Here is a 22738-nt window from a genome sequence, read left to right as displayed (position 1 = left end):
CCAAACTAGCTCGAACAGTTGACGTGGTCATTTCCCGGGCCTTTTGCTGGACTCCACTGGACCAACAAGGACCTGTGCAACATTCGCACCTCAACTCACACGAAATAACAGGAGAGGGGGGGGGGGGTGGGAGAAAGACAGTTCCTCTGGAGCCGACATTCACGATCGCCCTGAACGATGCCAGTGCCCCCCCACCCCCCCCCCTCCCCCCCCCCTCCCCCCCCTCCCCCCCCACCCCCCCCCCACCACCTCCCTCCCACCACCTCCCCCCACCACCTCCCTCCCACCACCTCCCCCCACCTCCCTCCCACCCCCCCCCCCCCACACCACCTCCCTCCCACCCCCCCCCACACCACCTCCCTCCCCCCCCCCCACCACCTTTAGCATGTTTGCCACACCAACTTGCAACTGGGTAAACGATACAATTCCAACCCCCCCCCAACCCCAACCCCCACCCCACCCCAATCCCCCACCCTTCTTGTCCATTCAGCCACAACGTGCATGTGCCTTGAGAGCAGCATGTCCTGAAATGGTCCGACTTCACCTCCCCAGGTGCTCACCTACGCGAGGCAATAATCCTAAGTTGGGCAGCACCTCTCACCCACTTTAACCCCTCCTACTGCGTCACTCACGACCCCGGATCCCCACATTTCTTTTGACATGAGAAAATAGTCACCGGCGCGTCCTTGCGACCGTCCAGGTGGGCGCCCCGACCGGCACTGGCGAGAGCGGACGCCGCGGCGCGCGTGACCGCGCGGCTGCAGGGCGCCCCCAGCGTCCGGCTGGCGCGGCTGCGCGCGCTCCTCCCACGCGCTCGGCTCCAGCCGCCCCTCCGCCTCGTGGGAGCCCGCAACCTGCGCTCCGGCCCGGGGGTGGTGGGGGCGACGGCGACAGGCGCTCGGCGGACGCGAGTTTCTCTGCGCGCCGTGATTTCCGGCTCCTCCTCCGCGTTTGCAGCGCGGCGTCAAAGCATGGCGATGCGTGGCAGAGGGCAGGAAGGATCCAGGCTCTCCTGAGGAAGGTGACCGTCTCGTTGGAAACCAAAGATCGCCCCCCCATCCACCCCCTCTCCCCCCTCCCCCTCCCTCCCCCCTATCCACACCCCCATTCTCCACCCCCCCCTCCTCCACCCCCCCACCTCCACCCCCCCACCTCCACCCCCCTCCTCCACCCCCCTCCTCCACCCTCCCCCTCCTCCACCCCCTCCTCCTCCACCCCCCCCTCCCCCTCCTCCACCCCCTCCTCCTCCACCCCCCCCTCCCCCTCCTCCACCCCCTCCTCCTCCACCCCCCCATCCACATACTTGAAGCAGAATGAATCAGCGAGAGCGGCGCATCGTTTCCCCAACACACTCCGAAATCCATTGGCTTTGAGCTGGACTCGCTGCGAGCCATCCCCAATCCTGGGTTGTGAAGGATCGTGGAAATAATAGCCCGAGAGCCTGGTCCAGATAAATGGGCAAGACTCAAAACATTTAGGCATTTTTAGGTGGCCAGAATACCCCGATGTAAAGCCGCATGTTCTACCCCTATGTGGCTGTCGGGAGGCCACCTGAAAGAGCAGGAGCTGCCTCCAAGGCGCACTTTCCAACCCTCCTCCAGGAGGGATAATCGGCAGAGCACTGAAGTCCTGCTGGGCACCTGAAGGGGATGACAATCAGCTGGCGAGCGCCTGACCTGCCCCCGGCGCAGGACGTCCCACGGCGGCTGCCCGAGCCCTGACATCCCGAAGGGACAGGAGCTGGAGTGTGCTCCAAGGCGCCTCCCGTGCACCTGTCCCTTTCAGATGGCCAGCGCTGCGCTTTCAGTGCTACCACCTGAACGACCGTTCCACAGGTCTGAATCCGCTTCACTAGGCACATTCTTGGCGGAGAATGCACCTGAAAGTGGCTATTGACTAAATTCCATTAGTTTCCAAAAATTAGACATTTTCTAGTTAGAGAATTATTATTTCAACAAATGAGTGATTTATTTTGCCGTCATTTACGCGGGAAAGAATCTCAGGGTTGTGTGTGATGTCGTGTATGTACTCTGACCATAAATCTGAAGGTGACATTCCATTTCCAGTGGCCAAAGAATTCTGATTTATGGATCTATTTAAAGGGTTTATTTCAGTGTGGCAACTATACTGTGGAGAAGGCAGACTGTAGAAAAGAAAAGCAGAACTATTTATTAATAACTATGTTTTGAAAAGATTAGTAAGCATGTCTGTCTTGGGTGAGTTTAACTACATTTTGTATCCCTGAAATATTTCACCCTGGTGTTGTCTTGCAACTTCTATTGACAACCAGCTGCTGGTCTTCCTCAGCCAACAGTCATCATTCTACAGTAATGACCAGCTAGTGAACAGGGCATCACTTTGCATTAATGCTCTGGGGTCATTTTACAGTAGAAGTCCAAAAATCTGGATGCCAGAAATCTGGACCACTTGAAAATAGAGACTTTTCAAAACCTCTGTTTTATGCATGTGTGTGTTTTCTTTAAAACTGCTCATTTTGATAAATGAAGCTAATGAATAAACTATCAACATGTGCCTGCTCATCTCTTCTTTACTCTTCCTTAAATTTGAATTTTAAAAGTACAGCCTGAGAATCCGTAAAATCCAAACTATCCAAATTCCTGAGTTGACCGGATTTTTGGACTTCTACTCTACCAGGATTTATAACAATCAAATTTCAACATGTCTTGATCTGCAACAAGAACCCTGCAATGTTCCACAAGGAGTGTGAATTCTGGCAATAGCAAGTACCAGAGGACGTATGTTTAAGGTGAGTGGAGGAAAGTTTAGGGTAGATGTCAGGGATAAGCTTCTTTTACACAGAGAGTAGTCGGTTCCTGGAATGCATTGCCTGGAATGGTGGTGGGGGTGGATACAATCAGGACATTTGAAAGACTTCCAAGATAGACACATGAATGTAAGAAAAATAGGTGCATGGTGCGCAAGGATTTGATTGTTGTGTAGTAGGTTTATATAAATTAGCAGAACATCGTGAGCTGAAGGGCCTGTTCTGTGCTGTAATGTTCTATGTCTGGAGTCTGGAAATATAAAGGGAGTCAGCTGCTTTGGTGTTGGAACAACCCTATTGGCAGCAGTACATCTTAGTCAAACTTGAGGGGAAGGTTTGGATGGTTTTAGTGGACAGTCTTGATGATGAATTTCTTGAGGTACATATTGTACGATGTACAAATGCTCCAAAACTCTTGCTTGCTACAGCTGAACAGGTACTTGTAAAGAAAAACTATGATACTGAACTAATTGAATTTAATTAAAAGAGACAATAAATAAATTAAGTCAATGGTATCAACAACAAATGCACGGCTTTTCCCAAGAAGCTGTGCAAAAAAAATTCTGCTCATCTATCATTGAATGTCGGTCAAACACCCAGAAAATTTTGGGGAAGTGGAAGGATTGAGAAGTAAAGCACTGAAGCTGGAGCTGGTGCTGTCAATGGATATGTGGATATTTAATTTTTTGCTAAGGTCATCTTATAAATCCCCAAGTGACGTGACAGTGCCAGCAATGGGAACCGGGGTTTAAATGTTGTGCTGTCCGTAAGGAGTTTGTACGTTCTCCCCAAGCCTGTGTAGGTTTCCTCTGGGGGCTCCAGTTTCTTCCACCATTCAAGAATAAATATACTGGGGTTTGTTACGAGTTCAGTGAACCCCATATACTAGCAGCAATAGAAATACACCAAAACAATTGTTCCTTAAACAAAATTAGTTTAATTCTCTGAGTATAGAACAGGATCAATACTTAACTTATCTACACTAAGTTAGTTACACAATCCCCCTCAACCTAATCTAAGCGCAAGTGTGTGTAATGCGTTTTCACAAAAGTCCTTTTTTACTGGCCAATCTTCCACTGTCCACATTTTCAAGGCTAGAGTGTCCAGTAATCTTCAAACATTCAAGCAAACTTCAGTGCTTTACTTAGAACTACCAGGCAAGAAAGTTGTGGAAGGTTACAGAGAGATGGTTTTTGCTTGGTGGACACCCCAAACAGGAGTGTCTTCTGGAAGAATTTTGTCTTCTTTCCAGGTTCTTCTCACAGAGTTCTTCTCTTCACCACACTGGGAAGACTGGCCACCACTCCTGATTTCCACAGAGTGGACTCAGGCTACTATATCAGGACTCTGCCCAGTCTTGAAAAAGGAGCCTTTTTCAGCAGGTTCCTCTTCTGTCCAGCCTTTTCTCAGACTGGCTCCTGCTAACTCCTTCTCTCTCGTTCTCTGCCCCTCTCCTCCTGATGTTCCAAGCACTGTTTTGTTTTTGGTTTCAGTTTGCAAATGTTGCAATTTCCAGGCTTTACAAAAAACACATGGCCCCAACTCTCTGCAAATGTTTCAGTTTCTGGGGTGTGCTTGAACATGTTGCTAAAGCCCAGAGCCTTCTGTTTGCATCTGCCCTTGGACTTTGCAAGGCTGGGCCTGTGAAATTCATGCAACCTAACAGCTAACTCAATTCTAATCCCTTTTATAAGTATATGTTTAATTAACCCTTTGTGTCACAATATTTAATTAACCCATTGTGTCACTGGTTGCAGGTCGATTGGGTGTACGTGGGCTGAAAGGACCTGTATGTCTAAATTTTAAAAACACATCAAAGAAACCTTTGAGGGAAAGCTTAGATAATGGAGCATGAGATGAAAAAAAATTCTTCTCTAGTTCCGACTGGTTACCTGACAATGGCACCAGGAGAGTGCAGTGCGGGAAAGTGGGTGACAATGGTGGACAGGAACTGATGAAGATAGTGTAATCGACAGGGTCAAAAGTGGCAGCTGGCATTAGAAGGATAGGGATTGTGACAGTAATTGCTGCTTCCTTCAAAGACGTGTTGTAGCAAAGAGTGAAATCTAGTAGAAGAGTTTCAAAACTAAAGTGGCAGGAAAGACAAATTTAGACTTGGAGCAGAAAGACAGTGGAGGGGTGATAGGTGATGAAAACTGAAGATTCAAAGGTGTATAATTTTAGGAAAAAGCCTTTAGATTAGAAATGTGAAGAAGGGAACAATAACTGTAGAGAGAGAACAGTGGGGTTAGAAAGGGAAATAGGTTGGTCAGTAATATTGTTGGATGAAGAGGCTGAGAATCAGAAATTGGATGATTGAAATTAACCCATTGAAACTCCAAATAGATAGATGTGTTTGCACAAGATTTCATTAGGCGTGTTCTGGCCATGAACTACCAATCATCTCTAATAATGCTGTTATGGACAAAATAGAAATGATCAGAATTAGCCCATTTGGCCCACTGACACTGCTCCACCATTCAGATTCAAATCCTGGCTGATGTATTCTTTCTTTCAATTCAATTTACTTGCCTTCTCCCTAATACCTTTAACACCCTTACCAACAAGAACCTATTAAGCTCTGTTTTAAATATACCCAATGACATGGTCTCCACAAGCATCTATGACAACAAATTCCACAGATTCTCCATCCTCTGGATGAAGAAATCTCATCTCTTTTAAAGGGACTCTCACTACTGGAAACATCTCCCCATCCACTCTTTCAATATTTGGTAGGTTTCAATGAGATCCTCCCTCATGCTTCTAAAATCCAGCGCGTTCAGGCCCAGAGCCATCAAATGCTCCTCATCCGTTAACATTGTCATCCCTGGGATCATTCTTGTACACCTGCTTTGGACGTTCACCAGTGCCAGCATATTGTTCGTGAGATGTAGGGTCCAAAATTGTTCACTCCAAATGTGGTCTGACTAGCACCTTATTAATCTTCAGAATTATATCTTTGCTTTTATATTTAAGTCCTCTCCAAATTAATGCTGATATTGTGTTTGCTTTCTTTACTACCGACTCAACCTGCAGGTTAGCCTTGAGGGAATCTTGCACCATGACACCTGAGACCCTTTGGACCTCCAATATCTGAATTCTCTCCCCATTTAGAAAATAGTTCACTTCATTCACTTCTCTATGCTGTATTGTTTGCACACTTTAACCTGCCCAAGTACGTTCGCTGACCTCCTGCTTCCTCAACACTATGCACCCCTCCACTAACTTTGTATTATCTGCAAAACTGGGCCCCAAAGCCATCAATTCCATCAAAGTGAAATGTATCAATATGACGCTGGTGAGAGTGGATCTTTCCCTTGTTTTAGTATCACTGTAATTATTGCTGTTTTACATGAATCTGGTAAGTTTTGTGTCTCATCAATCTGGTTGATTACATCCAGGAGGGGCGGTATTAATAGATCTTTAAATGTTTTGTAGAATTCTATTGGGAGTCCATCCTCTCCTGGTGTCTTATTATTTGGTAATTTTTTTATTATCTCTTGTATTTCTACTGTTCCAAATGGTTCTGTTAATTTATTTTGTTCCTCTATTTGTAGTTTTGGTAGTTCAATTTTAGTCAAAAATTCATCTATTTTCCCTTCTTTCCCTTCGTTTTCGGTTCGGTATAATTGTTCATAGAATTCTCTGAAGTTTTCCTTAATTTCTTTTGGATTATATGTAATTTGTTTGTCTTTTTTCCTTGTTGCCAATACCATTTTCTTAGTTTGCTCTGTCTTAAGCTGCCATGCTAAGATTTTGTGTGTTTTTTCACCTAGTTCATAATATTTCTGTTTTGTCTTCATTATATTCTTCTCCACCTTATATGTTTGTAATGTTTCATATTTTATTTTTTTATCCGCCAATTCTCTTCTTTTGTTTGTATCTTCCTTTATTGCTAATTTTTTTTCTATGTTTACTATTTCCCTTTCCAACTGCTCTGTTTCCTGATTATAGTCCTTCTTCATCTTGGTTGCACAACTTATTATTTGTCCTCTAATGAATGCTTTCATTGCGTCCCATAGTATAAACTTATCTTCCACTGATTCCGTATTTACTTCAAAGTACATTTTTAATTGTTTTTCAATAAATTCTCTAAAATCCTGTCTTTTAAGTAGCATGGGGTTTAATCTCCATCTATACATTCTTGGAGGGATGTCCTCTAGCTTTACTGTCAGTATTAAGGGTGAATGGTCCGATAGCATTCTCGCTTTATATTCTGTTTTTCTTACTCTATCCTGCATACTAGCTGATAACAAAAATAGGTCTATTCTTGAGTATGTTTTATGTCTAGTCGAGTAGTATGAGTATTCCTTTTCTTTTGGGTTTTGTTTCCTCCATATGTCCACAAGTTTCATTTCTTGCATTGATTTAATTATAAATTTGGTTACTTTGTTCTTCCTGTTAATTTTTTTCCCCGTTTTATCCATATTTGGATCCAAATTCAGATTGAAATCCCCTCCTATTAGTATGTTCCCTTGCGTATTAGCTACCTTCAAAAAGATATCTTGCATAAACTTTTGATCTTCTTCGTTATTTACAATAGACAACCTTTCCTTTAGAAAATGGGAAAAAAAAGGGATTAAAAGAATAGAAAATTGTTTTTCAGGAAGTAGATTCTTATCCTTTGAACAAATGAGAGATAAGTACAATATAACTGGAGATACAGCGCTGGCATATTACCAACTGAGATCCTACTTGAAAGATAAATTAGGAAGCAATTTGAGTTTACCAGAGGGAAGTAACCTTGAATATGTGATTACAGATACAATGTTAATCAAAAGATTTATAACAAATATGTATATTAAACTGCAAGAAAAGGAGAATGAGGAAACAAATGGTAAAACTAAACAAAAATGGGAACAAGATTTAAATATAAAGATAAAAAAGGAAACATGGGAGAAATTATGTTCTGGAACGATGAGAAATACAATAAATACGAGGCTGCGTATGATACAATATAATTGGTTACACAGACTATACATTACACCGCAAAAGTTAAATAAATGGGACCCAACAGTATCTGATAGATGTTTTCGATGTAAAAAAGAAAGGGGAACAACAATTCATGCAATCTGGACATGTGAGAGAGTAGAAAAATTTTGGGATGATCTCAATCAGATATTAAATAAAATAACAGAAAACAATATACCAAAGAATCCAGAGATCTTTCTCCTAAGTAACATAAAAAATAAAGAATTTGGAATTGACTTGGAAGATGCACAAAAAAGATTTGTTAAGATAGCCCTAGCCGTAGCAAAAAATGTATTATGTCAACCTGGAAATTGGAAGATAATTTGAAAATACAACAATGGTATATAGAAATGAATAAATGTATTCCATTGGAAAAAATAACATATAGTTTAAGAAATAATATTGAAATATTCGAACAAGTATGGGAGCCTTACATTAAATACAATAGCGAAAACCTACCGGGGACAAACATTACCTAAGTTGATGGAAGGAGAAGAGAAGAAAAGAATGAACTCTGTAGAATTTCTGGTGTATTTTTGTTGAATGACAACATTGTCTGACTGAATTAATGCAACCTAGATTGTATACCTAAAATGGATGAGGGGGGGGGGTGGGGGGGTGGCTTGGGAGGAGGGGGGGGGGGAGAAAAAGTCACTGTAAATGTGTGAAAAAGAAAAAGTGTATATCATGGCTATTGTGATTTATGGTGTGAAAAATAAAAAATTTTTTAAAAAAGTGAAATGTATCACACCCAAATCCAGTCTCGGTGGAACACTATAAATCACCACCAGCCAGCCAGAAGAGGCCTCTTTTATTCCCTTTCTTTGCCTTCTGGCAGTCAGCTAATATGCTATTCATGCTGGTAGCGTTCCTGAAATACTATGGTCTCCTTCCTTGTTTAGAAGCCTTATGTGCAGCACCTTGTCAAATGCCTTGTGAAAATCCAAACAACAACATCCACCAACCCTCCTTTATCATCCTGCTCATTACTTTGTTACTTCCTTGAAAAATATTCCAATAGGTTTGTCAAGCAAGATCTCTCCAGAAGTAAACTATACAACTATGCTGCTTTTTGATTTGGCTGTTGAGCCATTAGCGATTGAATTTCTAGAGTGTAAGAATATTTCAGGGATATGGAGAAAGGGAATTGAGGATAAAGTTTCTCTTTATGCATATGGTCTTTGACTTTTCATTTCAACCCCTTATCCCATCCCCCCCCCCGCCCCCCACCACCGTTGTCATAACTTTGACAATTTATTCAGTTTTCAGCTTATAGATTACATTTGCATAAAAGTGAACTTTTTTCCCTTGAACTCACCTTCATTACTGTATGCTGGTTCTCCTTTTAAGATTGTTAGAAATCAATTCATTGACCTTGGTATTACAATTACAAAGAATCATAAACATCTTTTTAAGGAAAATTTCCTTACTTTATTAAAGCAAGTGAACCAGTCCATCTTGTGCTTTCAAGTACTCCAAACCTCATCCTCAATAATGGATTCTAGAATCTTGCCAACCTAACCATCCTACAGTTTCCTGTATTGCCTCTTTCTCTGACATTTGCAATTTTTCCTGGACAGGTGTATCGGCCACAAGAAATTGGCAAGAATATGTGAGGTTGGCTTCTCTCTCATGTTGGTTCACTCATAATCTGTTGCCCAGTCTGTGGAGGTACTACCAAGCTGTTCTTGATGATGGACATTAAAGACCATCATGCAGAGTACATTTGGGTTTTTTAACTTTATTACAGGTATTATATTTTATTTTTTTTATTTACAACACAGTAGAAGCAGATTCCAGCAATTTAAAACCATGCCACCCAATTACAAACAAATGAACCTACAACCCCATGTGCTTTGAATGGTGGGTGGAAACCAGAGCACTTGGAGGAAACCCACGCAGACACGTGGAGAATGTACAAACTCTGTACAGACAGTGCTAGATTCGAACACAGGTTGCTGGCGTCATGCTAATCGCTGTTAACAATGCTGCCCTATTCATCTGATTGTACTTATTCAATCAGACAAAACAATGTTTCTCCAGACCACACACATACATACATAATACACAGCACATAATAATCATATATATACACACACACATAAAAGTAAATTTTAAAATAAGTGTTGTAGATATAAAGGTTTTAGGAATTATTTACTCAGTCACAGGATGTTGTTCATCAATCTGGCAGTCTGTGGGAAGAAGCTGTTCCCAGCCTGACAGTTCTGATTTTTGATGGTCCTCTACCTCCGTCCTGGTGGTAACAGGTCATAGATGCTGTGTCCTGGATGCAAAGTGTCCTCAATAATTCTTTGATTCCTGTGTAAACAACACTCCCAGTGAATTCAGTGTCTCTTTCAGGTGCTGTTCATTTTGAAGGAATCTGACTCATCAGCTGATGGAGGACAGGAGTTGGTAATCTGAAGTAAGATCCCTTGCCTATATATTACCTGATGCCATCTGACTTCCTGAGTTTTGGAGTCAGTGTTGAGGACTCCCAACAACTATCCTTCCAAACTACTTACCACTGTACTGCCATCTCTGGTGGATCTGAATTGCATTTAGGGAAAGATGTACCCAAGGTTTGTGATGGAGAGTTGAGCACATGACCATGTGTTCAGATCTAGTCCAGATAACATCCTAAATATTGACTGTGCATTTACTTCCGACAGATCTTGCCTGATCTGCTGAGTTCTTCTTGGAGATGCAGATTCCAACATCTCAGTTTTTTGTGTCTCCACATCAAGCTGTTGCCTTACTAGTTTGATGGGCAGCTCTCCAAATATAATCAGACCCCCAGATCAGCTGGCTGAGAGCAACTTTCCTGTGTCTGGATTTGGTGCCTGGCCCAGTGCTAAGTGTCTATCCTGGCACCAGAGTAATTCTGATGACCAAATGCAAGATACTGGGTTGACATTAAACAATTTCCTAGAACTGTGTTGCGTCAACTTAGGGAGGGAATCAAAAGTTTAAACTTCTAGAGCGTATGACTTCTGGCTAGGTGGCACAATCACATGGCCTTGAAAGAAGCTGATTTAAATTAGTAGCATTGAAAGAGCTACTTCTGAAACATATTTGCTCTGGTAAGATATTTCTTTGCTTGTCATTGGTCAGTGGTATTCATTGTTTTCTTATTTTGAGGTAAAAAAAATATATAATTTCCAAGCAGTAATGAATCAGTCAGAGGCAATTTAATGTACAAGTTCATTTATTTATCATCAGATAGTCCAAATACAACCTGTCAAAACAGTGTTCTCCAGAGCTCCTGCAATACCCTGCAAACACACATGCAGACATAATACACATACAGACAAATGATACATGTGCACAGTACAAATAAATATTATTGTTTATTAGATAGTTGAGTCACGGGCAGTTCATTAGTTATTCAGTATTCCCACTGCCCATTGGAAGAAATTGTTTCTCATACCGGTGTTTCTGGCTATGATACTCCTGAATCTCTTTCCTGAAGGGAGCAGCTGGAAGATGCTGTGTGCAGGGATGGAAGGGGTCCTCAATGATTTTGCGAACCCTCTTCAGACCATAATCCTGATAGATGTCGTTGATTGGGGGGGGCTGTGGTGGGAGGGAGACACCAGTGATCCTCTCTGAAAATTCATAAATGTTAAATTCTGTGCCCAGTATAAGAATTGTCTGCAACAAGTGAATTTGGAGGAATGAGAAGTCATATTGGACTGTGAACCAAATAACTTTTCTATAAAGTTTTTTTATAACATTCACCAGGCTTTGGTGCTTGAAAGGTAAATGCTTACTGCTCAGGAAGGTTCCTGTTGGTTTTCAGAGAGATATTTGTTGTTCCTTTTTTATCAGCCACTTCAGAGTCTTACTGACGAAACTTGCTGCTTCAGGGTTCTCCAGATGATAACCTCTTTCTTTCATCACAGAGTTCCTTTTTGTTTCACTTATTCCAAGTGAAACATTAGACTGCCAGTCCTCTCCTCTTGCTTGAAACACATGGGCTTTGACCAGGCCGTATTACAACTGGGCTTTCCATAAGCATACCAGCTTGTCCTGTTCCAGTCCCAGCTGCTGTCTGCTGGCTGTAACACTGTACAAGTGATCTCTGTGTCTGTCTATCTCTGAGAGAAAGCCTGTTTAACTCTCTCTGCTTGCAAAACCACCTGACCCTCTCAGAACAGCAAGTTCTCTTCTAGACAGCAGCAGCTCCGGCATGGTCTTTCATCTGTTGCCTTTTGTAAACAACAATCCATTAGTGAAGTCTCTTAAGCACTCTTCAAAAGCTCTTGCAAAAGCTCTGGAGCCAATACGTCTACCATGGGGCAGAGCTCTAGTATTTTAAATAAGATCTGTTTTAAAGTGTTTTTTACGTGGCCTATTCTAAAAAACTTTCCTAATTTATCTCCCAAAAACATACCTATTTATATATATGTTCTGCCACAGAACAAAGAAGACTTGTTCATGGCAGCTGATGTGAATGGAAGACTTGTATGAGATAAAAAAGGAGAGAAACAAAATGTCAGTAATAATGTGGAATGCTGCAAACCCTCAGCAGGTCAGGTAGGATGTGAAAGAGGAACAGAGTTAACATTTCAAGTTGAAGACCCTTCATTGTAAATTAAGTGGAGAGGGAACAAAGAACACTGCAATTGTGAGAAATGGAACACATCAGTTGCTGGAAATCTGAATTGAAAGAAAATGCTGTGGAGAGGAAAAACATTTAACATTGCAGGCTAATGACCTTTTGAGTAAATAAACTGGAAAGGTTGGTCATCTGAAATTGTTAAATTCAAGAGAAACACATGAACTGCAGATAGTGGAGCCCAAAGAGAACAGAAGAGGGGCTGGTGGTGTTCTGCCTAACCCACAAACCTGTAAACTCAACGACTGCAAAAGCTTTTATAAATATGTCAAGAGGAAAAGATTGGCGAAATCCAGAGTAGGTCCTTTGCAGTCGGAATCAGGGGAATATATAATGGGGAATAAGGAAATGGCAGATCAATTAAATTCTTACTTTAGTTCTGTTTTTACAAGAGAGGATACAAATAACCTCCCAAGAATGTTGGGAAACACAAAGACTAATGCAAGGGAGGAACTGAAAGAAATCAGTATGTCTAAGGACATGGTCTTGGGGAAATTGATGGGATTGAAGGCAGATAAATCCCAAGGGCCTGATAATCTACATCCTCGGGTACTCAAGGAAGTGGCCATTCAGATAGCAGATGCTTTAAGAATTATTTTCCAGAACTCGATAGATTCAGGATCAGTACCCATGGATTGGAGGGTAGCTAATGTTTCCCCACTATTTAAAAAGGGGGGTAGAGAAAAAGCGGGGAATTATCGGCCGGTGAGCCTTACATCACTAGTGGGCAAAATGATGGAATCCATTATTAAGGATGTAATAGCGGAGCATATGACTAGCAGAGAAGGGATCGGACGGAGTCAACATGGACTTACAAAAGGTAAATCGTGCTTGACAAATCTATTGGAATTCTTTGAGATGGTGACAGGTAAAATAGATGGGGGAGAGCCAGTGGATGTGATGTACCTGGACTTCCAAAAGGCCTTCGATAAGGTCTCGCATAAACGACTGGCTTCCAAAATCAAGGCTCATGGGATTGGGGGCAAAGTATTGATGTGGATTGAGAACTGGCTGGCAGGTAGAAGACAGAGAGTTGGGATAAATGGCTCATTTTCTGAGGGGCAGGCGGTGACCAGTGGGGTACCACAGGGATCTGTACTGGGACCCCAGCTGTTCACAATTTACATTAATGATCTGGATGAGGGGATTGGATGTAATATCTCCAAATTTGCAGATGACACTAAGCTAGGAGGGGTTGTGTGCACGGAAGAGGGGGTCAGGAAGCTCCAGTGTGATTTGGATAAATTGAGGGACTGGGCAGATACATGGCAAATGCACTACATTGTGGATAAATGTGAGGTTATCCACTTTGGTAATACAAACCGGAGGGCAGATTACTATTTGAATGGCAATAGATTAAGAGATGGGGAAGTGCAGAGAGACCTAGGGGTACCTGTACATCAGTCTCTGAAGGCGAGCATGCAGGTACAGCAGGCGGTTAAAAAGGCAAATGGTATGTTGGCCTTCATATCAAGAGGGTTTGAGTATAGGAACAAGGATACCTTACTGCAGCTGTACAAGGCCTTGGTGAGACCACACCTGGAGTATTGTGTGCAGTTTTGGTCACCTTATCGAAGGAAGGATGTTCTTGCAATGGAGGGAGTGCAGAGGCGATTCACCAGGCTGATATCTGGAATGGCAGGAATGACTTATGAGGAAAGATTGCGCAAATTGGGATTGTACTCCCTGGAGTTTAGAAGTTTGAGAGGGGATCTCGTAGAGACCTATAAAATTCCGGCAGGACTGGACAGAATGGATGCAGATGGGATGTTTCCAATGATGGGAAAATCCAGAACCCGGGGCCATGGTTGGAGGATAATAGGCAAACCATTTAGGACCGAGATGAGGAGGAATTTCTTTACCCAGAGGGTGGAGAATCTGTGGAATTCAGTGCCACAGAGGGCAGTAGAGGCAGGTTCATTAAATATATTTCAGAGGGAATTAGATATATTTCTTCAGTATAAGGGTATTAAAGGTTACGGAGAGAAGGCGGGGACGGGGTACTGAACTTTAAGATCAGCCATGATCTTGTTGAATGGCGGAGCAGGCTCAAAGGGTCGAATGACCTACTCCTGCTCCTATCTTCTATGTTTCTATGTAACAACATCTCACCCTTGTACTGACAATAGCCACAACAGCAGTGTGAGTATAAGACAGCTTTTAATAAACTAATATGTACACTAAGAGGTCTTGTCTCTCTGCAAGACAAACCTGGAAGGCTAGACTGTAGCTCGGGGCTGCTTTATATACAAGGTCAATGGGATGACCCCTGGTGATCTAGTGGTGTAATTAGATAGCACCAAAACCCTTCTTCTAAAAATCAGCCACAATCTGTTTATGGATATCTGCTTAAGACTGAAATAAGATTGTGACACTTATTCCTATATTTTTAAATTCTTACAACCTAACAGTGATTAGGATAACATTCCCAGTTAGCTAATCCGGATATCTGCTTGTAATTAAAAGTGAATGAAGATAATTCCACGTATTTGCCATGGATTAAAGTTAAAACTGCATTGTGGGTAACCGCATGAAGAATAAGAAAAATTCCTTAGAAAGGGGGATTAAATAGGATTATTGCCAATAACAATCACTTTAAAAGAAAATGAAATGTATTTAAATCATAGATTAGAGGATGGTACATTGAAGCTTCATGATGAAACATAGTAGGGAGCGATCAGGGAAAAAAAGTTCAAAAGATTGTTTAGAAAAATTAAGCATGTCTGTAAATAGATTAAAAGTCAAAGCAAAGAAAAAAAAACCAAATAAATAAAACTGATAGCCATATAAGTTAAGCAAACCAGAATACATAAGGCTAAAGAGGAATCCAAAAGTTCAGAATGAGCAGAAACCAAAATGTAACTTGATAAAGAGTCTCAATCCAAAATATGAACTGGGATTTCTACCCATGGATGCTGCCCGACCTTCTGGGTCCCTCCAGCTTCTGTTTGTTTACTCAGGATTCTAGCATCTATGGTTTTTGTGGTTGCTAGATTGTAAGAAACCTGTAACAAATTGAAAGAGGGTTATCAACAAATTAAGGGTATGAACCAAATTGAAACTGGGTTTAAAGAAAAATAGAAATGCAGAAGCCCTCTAGATAATTCAAATGCTTCACAGCCAATTAAGTAATTGTTTGACTCAAAAACATGGTCCTAATGTGAGAAACTATATAGCCAATTTGGTCTGACAAGGTCCCTCAAAATGTGATGTGATAATGGGCAGAAAATTCCTCTTGAAGTAAAACAGAAAAATCTTTAGACCCCATGGTTGAAGTGAAAACATAATGCTGGAGAAACTCATCTGGTCAAACAATGTCCTTTATATAGCAAAGGTAAAAATACATAACCGACGTTTCAGGCTTGCGCCCTTCATCAAAGTGTGACTCTTTAGTGATGTAAGTTCAGGAATAAATATTGGCTGAGTTCCTGATAACATAACCCTTGTCCCTTTGTAATAATGACATTGAGAGGGTCATGGCATTAATGAATGCTTTGACATATAATACTCAATACTGTAATGCCTTCCAAGTGTGGTCTATCTTGGTAATCAGAATCAAAAAATAAATTAGTTGCTGTTCATGCCAACCAATTGTAATTAATAAAAGTACTGAGGATCTAGGAGGAACAACATTGTTCTCCTAACCCCAAGTGTTGGGTGTCCTCTCCTGCTACTCCTCCCTTTGCGGAATAAAATTTTGGAAACATATATCAGTCATTAATGATTATTAGAGTATTTCCTATGTATGGGCAGTATTCGCCAACTGATTCAGCTCATAAATTATTTCCAAAACCAGTATTTTAACACACCCTATTCAAAAAATGGGTATTGTGAAATTCAGGGGAATGTTTGATAAAGTAGTATTTTATCTTCAGTAAAATATGTAATCAACGAAGTCAAGAAAAACAAGAAAGATGGCACAAGAAGGGAATATGTTTTGATCTTGTAGAATGTGTGAAATAGTGTCCTCCAAGAATTAATTTTGGGATCACAGTTGTTTTAACATAACTCATACTTTCACAGCAAATGGGCATGTTTCATAGTAAACTGAATTTTTATGCAGCTACCTGCTCGACGCAGAAGATTTGATCTTGGGATAGGGAAATACTACTTAGCCTATTCCAGGTTAACTTGGAATGAAATTGTTTCAACAAATGACAAGGGTTTAATACTGACAATTTTACAATTTACAATGCGCTCTCTGCAAGATGAATACCCAAACAAGATGAAATGAAGCCTCAAAAATTATTAAATTAAAACAGAAAATGCTGGACATGGACAGCAGAAGCCCTCGAGATAATTCAAATGCTTCACAGCCAATTAAGTAATTGTATGACTCAAAAACATGGTCCTAATGTGAGAAACTACATAGCCAATTTGGTCTGACAAGGTCCCTCAAAATGTGATGTGATAATGGGCTGAAAATTCCTCTTGAAGTAAAACAGAAAAATCTTTAGACACCATGGTTGAAGTAAAAACATAATGCTGGAGAAACTCATCTGTGGAGAAATAGCACTTCAAATCGATGACCTTTTGTCAAACTCTGAAAATAAAAAAAAACCTACTGATGTTAGAATTCTGAAATGAAAGAAAACATTCTGGGGTCACACCTTAGATCACACATGTCAAACTCTGGCCCGCGGGCCAAATTTGGCCCGCAAGATCATATCAAAAATGTATTAGAGGTGGCCCGCTGGCCGCCGCGCCAATATAGCGCATGCACAGTAACCGCTGTGTCCCAGGGTGAGAGAGAGAGAGAGAGAAAAATCCTGGTCCTTGAAAAGTAGTGGTGGGTGGTTTTATAAACACGCTGTCGTGTCCCCCCGCCCACCCCCCCCCCACCGCAGTGCGGCCTGGCCAGTGTCAGAGGAAGCCAAGGCCGCTTCCCAGCGCCCGGAACCCCAGTGGCACAGCGTTTCTTGGAGCTGCAGATGGAGTCGGGACGCTGGAGGGAAGATTGGGGCTCCCCGCCGGGCGATGGGGGCGCCGGCCTTCCCACTGGACCAGCGGCGGGTGCCCGGAGTACACGTGGAGAGCGAGGCTGGTCGGGCAGGTAGGGTGGAACCCCCCGCCAATCTCGGGAGTGGCGTGGGCTGGATCGGGATTAGCCGTGCTCACCTGCTCCTCCACCGCTGACCGGGATCCCAGCGCTGTCCTGAGCGTGGAGACTGCCCTGGAAAGGTCCTGGGACACCGGCACGGAAAGAAAAGGGGGTCCGGGAGAAACTCAGCAGGTCAAGGGGGGTCCGGGAGAAACTCAGCAGGTCAAGGGAGGTCCGGGAGAAACTCAGCAGGTCAAGGGGGGTCCGGGACAAACTCAGCAGTCAAAGGGGGATCCAGAAGAAACTCAGCAGGTCAAAGGGGGATCCAGGAGAAACTCAGCAGGTCAAAGGTGGGTCCGAGAGAAACTCAGCAGGTCAAGGGGGAGGGGTCCGGGAGAAACTCAGAAGGTCAAGGGGAGGGGGTCTGGGAGAAACTCAGCAAGTCAAGGGGGGTCTGGGAGAAACTCAGCAGGTCAAGGGAGGTCTGGGAGAAACTCAGCAGGTCAAAGGGGGGTCCGAGAGAAACTCAGCAGGTCAAGGGGGAGGGGTCCGGGAGAAACTCAGAAGGTCAAGGGGAGGGGGTCTGGGAGAAACTCAGCAAGTCAAGGGGGGTCTGGGAGAAATTCAGCGGGTCAAGGGAGGTCTGGGAGAAACTCAGCAGGTCAAGGGGGGTCCGGGACAAACTCAGCAGTCAAAGGGGGATCCAGAAGAAACTCAGCAGGTCAAAGGGGGATCCGGGAGAAACTCAGCAGGTCAAAGGCGGGTCCGAGAGAAACTCAGCAGGTCAAGGGGGAGGGGTCCGGGAGAAACTCAGAAGGTCAAGGGGAGGGGGTCTGGGAGAAACTCAGCAAGTCAAGGGGGGTCTGGGAGAAACTCAGCAGGTCAAGGGAGGTCTGGGAGAAACTCAGCAGGTCAAAGGCGGGTCCGAGAGAAACTCAGCAGGTCAAGGGGGAGGGGTCCGGGAGAAACTCAGAAGGTCAAGGGGAGGGGGTCTGGGAGAAACTCAGCAAGTCAAGGGGGGTCTGGGAGAAACTCAGCAGGTCAAGGGAGGTCTGGGAGAAACTCAGCAGGTCAAGGGGGGTCTGGGAGAAACTCAGCAGGTCAAAGGGGGATCCGGGAGAAACTCAGCAGGTCAAGGGGGGTCCGGCAGCAACTCAGGGGGGGCCTGACCTCGCCAGGTCTGTTGCCCACTCCCCTCCCTGCCGCAGGCCGACCCGCGACTCACGGTGACGGGGCCGCTGATCCGCCGAGATGCCGCCCTGCAGCGAGAGCCGATGCCCCCGCATTGTTGTTGTCCAACCCGATTGCCTGCAAACCCTGCCCTCCCGCACACAGGCCTGAGTAAGGGATTATGAACTTTAATCTCAGGATAAAACGATCTTCCAATAGTTTCATGTCACAGTGATAAATATATTCCTGGTTAAAAATGGTCCTGCACCTGGATACAAGCTCATTAGGCATAAAACTTGAAAAGTGTGTAAATCAAAGGATATCTGTACCAATGGAAAAAGGGCATGGCAAATAACCCTGCTAGAGTTCATGCCCACAATCAGTCACCCATTTGATTGTTTCAGGATTCATGTTATTCTCCCACATTCTCAATAGCCCTCAGATTTTACTATTCGACAGCACACTAGCAACATTTGACAAATCCTCTATAGAGAAATATTATTTATTGAATATTTTATTTCTCATTTGTTAATGCTTCTGGAAAGAGTTTATCCAAAACTATTATTAAACATTTATTTTAATAAGAAAAAGTTTAACATTACATATGTTGAAAGAAGAGAAAACATGCAGATGTTGTTGAAAATTTTCAATAAATATTTAGTTCAGCCCTCGACTTAGTCCAAGTTTTTAATTTTGGCCCTCCGTGAATTTGAGTTTGACACCCCTGCCTTAGATCAAGCAGCATGTGTGAAAAGTGAAAGAGAATTAACACTGAGGTTCTGATTAAAAAAAAGTTGGCACTGGTTCTCTTTCCACTGATGCTGCCTCATCTCCTGAGTGTTTCCAGCATTTGCTGTTTTTATTTGTTTCGAGCATTTGCGCCATTTTGCTTTTGAACTGTTGAAAGATGAATAAGATGTTCTTCTGAGTCAGCAGGACAAACCATTATCGGAACCCTAACCCTAACCCTTAACCCAAACCCAAACCCTAACCCTAACCTTGCATTTCTAAGTTATTTAAGAAGCCTCCCAAGTAACACAGAAACATAACATGGTGGTAGCAGTATAAGAGAACAAGAATAATGCTATACAATTGATTGTAAGTCACTGAAATACAAAGGGGAAGAAGAGAAAAAACATTACTGAAAAAAGTGGCCGGAGCAACAGCAGAACACCCAGTGATGGATTGGGAGGCTGAAGACATTGCTAATTGTTTAAATTTAGGATTCAAAAGCTATTTTAAAAATGCAACAGCAGAGGAGAAGGTCAGTTATATACTTCTCTGGACAGGGGAGCAAGGCCTTGACTTATTTAATAGCTGGGAGCTTACAGAGGTGGATAAAAATGATCCAGAACAGATATTTGCAAAGTTTGCTTCTCACCTATGAATTTAAAGGCTTAATGCAAAAGACTAAGATTGTTGATTACTTCCTCACTAGACTAAAAATTGTTGCTGCAAAATGAAGATTTAAGGGTGTAGTGGAAAGATTCTTTGGCTTGGCTTCGCGGACGAAGATTTATGGAGGGGGTAAAAGTCCACGTCAGCTGCAGGCTCGATTGTGGCTGACAAGTCCGATGCGGGACAGGCAGACACGGTTGCAGCAGTTGCAGGGGAAAATTGGTTGGTTGGGGTTGGGTGTTGGGTTTTTCCTCCTTTGTCTTTTGTCAGTGAGGTGGGCTCTGCGGTCTTCTTCAAAGGAGGTTGCTGCCCGCTGAACTGTGAGGCGCCAAGATGCACGGTTTGAGGTGATATCAGCCCACTGGCGGTGCTCAATGTGGCAGGCACCAAGAGCTTTCTTTAGGCAGTCCTTGTACCTCTTCATTGGTGCACCTTTGTCACGGTGGCCAGTGGAGAGCTCGCCATATAACACGATCTTGGGAAGGCGATGGTCCTCCATTCTGGAGACGTGACCCACCCAGCGCAGCTGGATCTTCAGCAGCTTGGACTCGATGCTGTTGGCCTCTGCCATCTCGAGTACTTCGATGTTAGGGATGAAGTCACTCCAATGAATTTTGAGGATGGAGTGGAGACAACGCTGGTGGAAGCGTTCTAGGAGCCGTAGGTGATGCCGGTAGAGGACCCATGATTCGGAGCTGAACAGGAGTGTGGGTATGACAACGGCTCTGTATACGCTTATCTTTGTGAGGTTTTTCAGTTGGTTGTTTTTCTAGACTCTTTTGTGTAGTCTTCCAAAGGCGCTATTTGCCTTGGCGAGTCTGTTGTCTATCTCGTTGTTGATCCTTGCATCTGATGAAATGGTGCAGCCGAGATAGGTAAACTGGTTGACCGTTTTGAGTTTTGTGTGCCCGATGGAGATGTGGGGGGGCTGGTAGTCATGGTGGGGAGCTGGCTGATGGAGGACCTCAGTTTTCTTCAGGCTGACTTCCAGGCCAAACATTTTGGCAGTTTCCGCAAAACAGGACGTCAAGCGCTGAAGAGCTGGATCTGAATGGGCAACTAAAGCGGCATCGTCTGCAAAGAGTAGTTCACGGACAAGTTTCTCTTGTGTCTTGGTGTGAGCTTGCAGGTGCCTCAGATTGAAGAGACTGCCATCCGCGCGGTACCGGATGTAAACAGTGTCTTCATTGTTGAGGTCTTTCATGGCTTGGTTCAGCATCATGCTGAAGAAGATTGAAAAGAGGGTTGGTGCGAGAACACAGCCTTGCTTCACGCCATTGTTAATGGAGAAGGGTTCAGAGAGCTCATTTCTGTATCTGACTCGACCTTGTTAGTTTTCATGCAGTTGGATAACCATGTTGAGGAACTTTGGGGGGCATCCGATGCGCTCTAGTATTTGCCAAAGCCCTTTCCTGCTCACGGTGTCGAAGGCTTTGGTGAGGTCAACAAAGGTGATGTAGAGTCCTTTGTTTTGTTCTCTGTACTTTTCTTGGAGCTGTCTGAGGGCAAAGACCATGTCAGTAATTCCTCTGTTTGCGCGAAAGCCGCACTGTGATTCTGGGAGAATATTCTCGGCGACACTAGGTATTATTCTATTTAGGAGAATCCTAGCGAAGATTTTGCCTGCAATGGAGAGCAGCGTGATTCCCCTGTAGTTTGAGCAGTCTGATTTCTCGCCTTTGTTTTTGTACAGGGTACAGGGATTTTAAGGTCTGGTAGAGATTAGGAATAAAAAAGTTTCAAGGATTTTTTTGTTCAAGATAATTTTGCTTCTCTCAAACAATTGACAGCAAAATTTAAACTTCCTATTAGACATCTTTTTAGATACTTATAAATTAGGTATTTTGTTCAGTCCAAACTTTCTGATTTTCCTTGAATTCCCAAAATAAATGTTCTTGATATACTTTTTGATTTGAAGCTTTCCCATGGTGGATAGATATTAATTATTTACAATATTTGATGGACCCAAGAATAGCCTCAGTAACTGGGATCAAGAATGAATGGGAATGGGATCTGAATATATCATTTTCATATGAGGACCGGGACACCACTCTTCATTTGATTTAATGAATCTTCATTTTGTTAATGACATTGTCTGTTACAATTTAAGGAGGTATGTAGAATACACATGTCTAAAGTTAAGTTATCTCATTTTTATTCTGATATTGATCCACTATGTGATAGATGTAAAATCTTTGAAGCTTCACTAATTTATGCTTTGGGAATGCCTCTCGCACTTTCTTATCAATAATATTGAACGCAATTTGATCAAGTCCATTAAAAAGTATCAAAGCTCTCCCTGCAGCTGCGTGCACAAGTAAAACACATATCTCTCGAACGTTTCATTTTTCTTTGTTGAATAGTGTTCATCAAACATCTCGATAATCTTGTCGAACTTGCCCTGGTCAGCTGCCTCAGCAAAAAAAAAAGTTTTGAGAACCTCTAGTGCTTGAGTTCCCACCATGGGTAAGGAACAGTGCAATCTTCCATACATCAGGTTTGCTATTGAGTCCAATGACTTGGAGGTACATCATGAATGTTTGTTTGAACAACCTCCACTCGTGATCAACATTTCCAGTCCAATTTTCAGCATCAGGAGACTTCACACTTTCCATTTCTCTACTGCTATTGACTGATTCTCACTCTGCACACTCCTAGCATTTCTTCCACTGCTGGTACCAGGTCATGTTTCTTATCTTCTTTCTCTTTGGCTTGGCTTCGCGGACGAAGATTTATGGAGGGGGTAAAAAGT

General features: G+C 43.1%; 1 protein-coding gene across 8 annotated transcripts in view; it reads right to left on the bottom strand.

Moving 5' to 3' along the window:
- Nucleotides 1-1408, bottom strand: part of LOC138739509 (mitochondrial ornithine transporter 1-like) — a 97519-nt gene extending 96111 nt beyond the window's left edge. For 2 of the 8 annotated variants that reach the window (XM_069891741.1, XM_069891738.1), the window contains exon 1: nucleotides 677-916. The gene's annotated coding sequence lies outside the window, so the exon portion shown is untranslated. The other 6 variants (XM_069891742.1, XM_069891743.1, XM_069891744.1 and 3 more) reach the window with 6 other exon arrangements.
- Nucleotides 1409-22738: the final 21330 nt, after the last annotated feature.

Source organism: Narcine bancroftii, chromosome 7 (assembly GCF_036971445.1).
Source record: "Narcine bancroftii isolate sNarBan1 chromosome 7, sNarBan1.hap1, whole genome shotgun sequence".
Classification (NCBI taxonomy): domain Eukaryota; kingdom Metazoa; phylum Chordata; class Chondrichthyes; order Torpediniformes; family Narcinidae; genus Narcine; species Narcine bancroftii.
The sequence above is the reverse complement of the archived record's forward strand: the minus strand, read 5'-3'. Positions and strand labels throughout refer to the sequence as shown.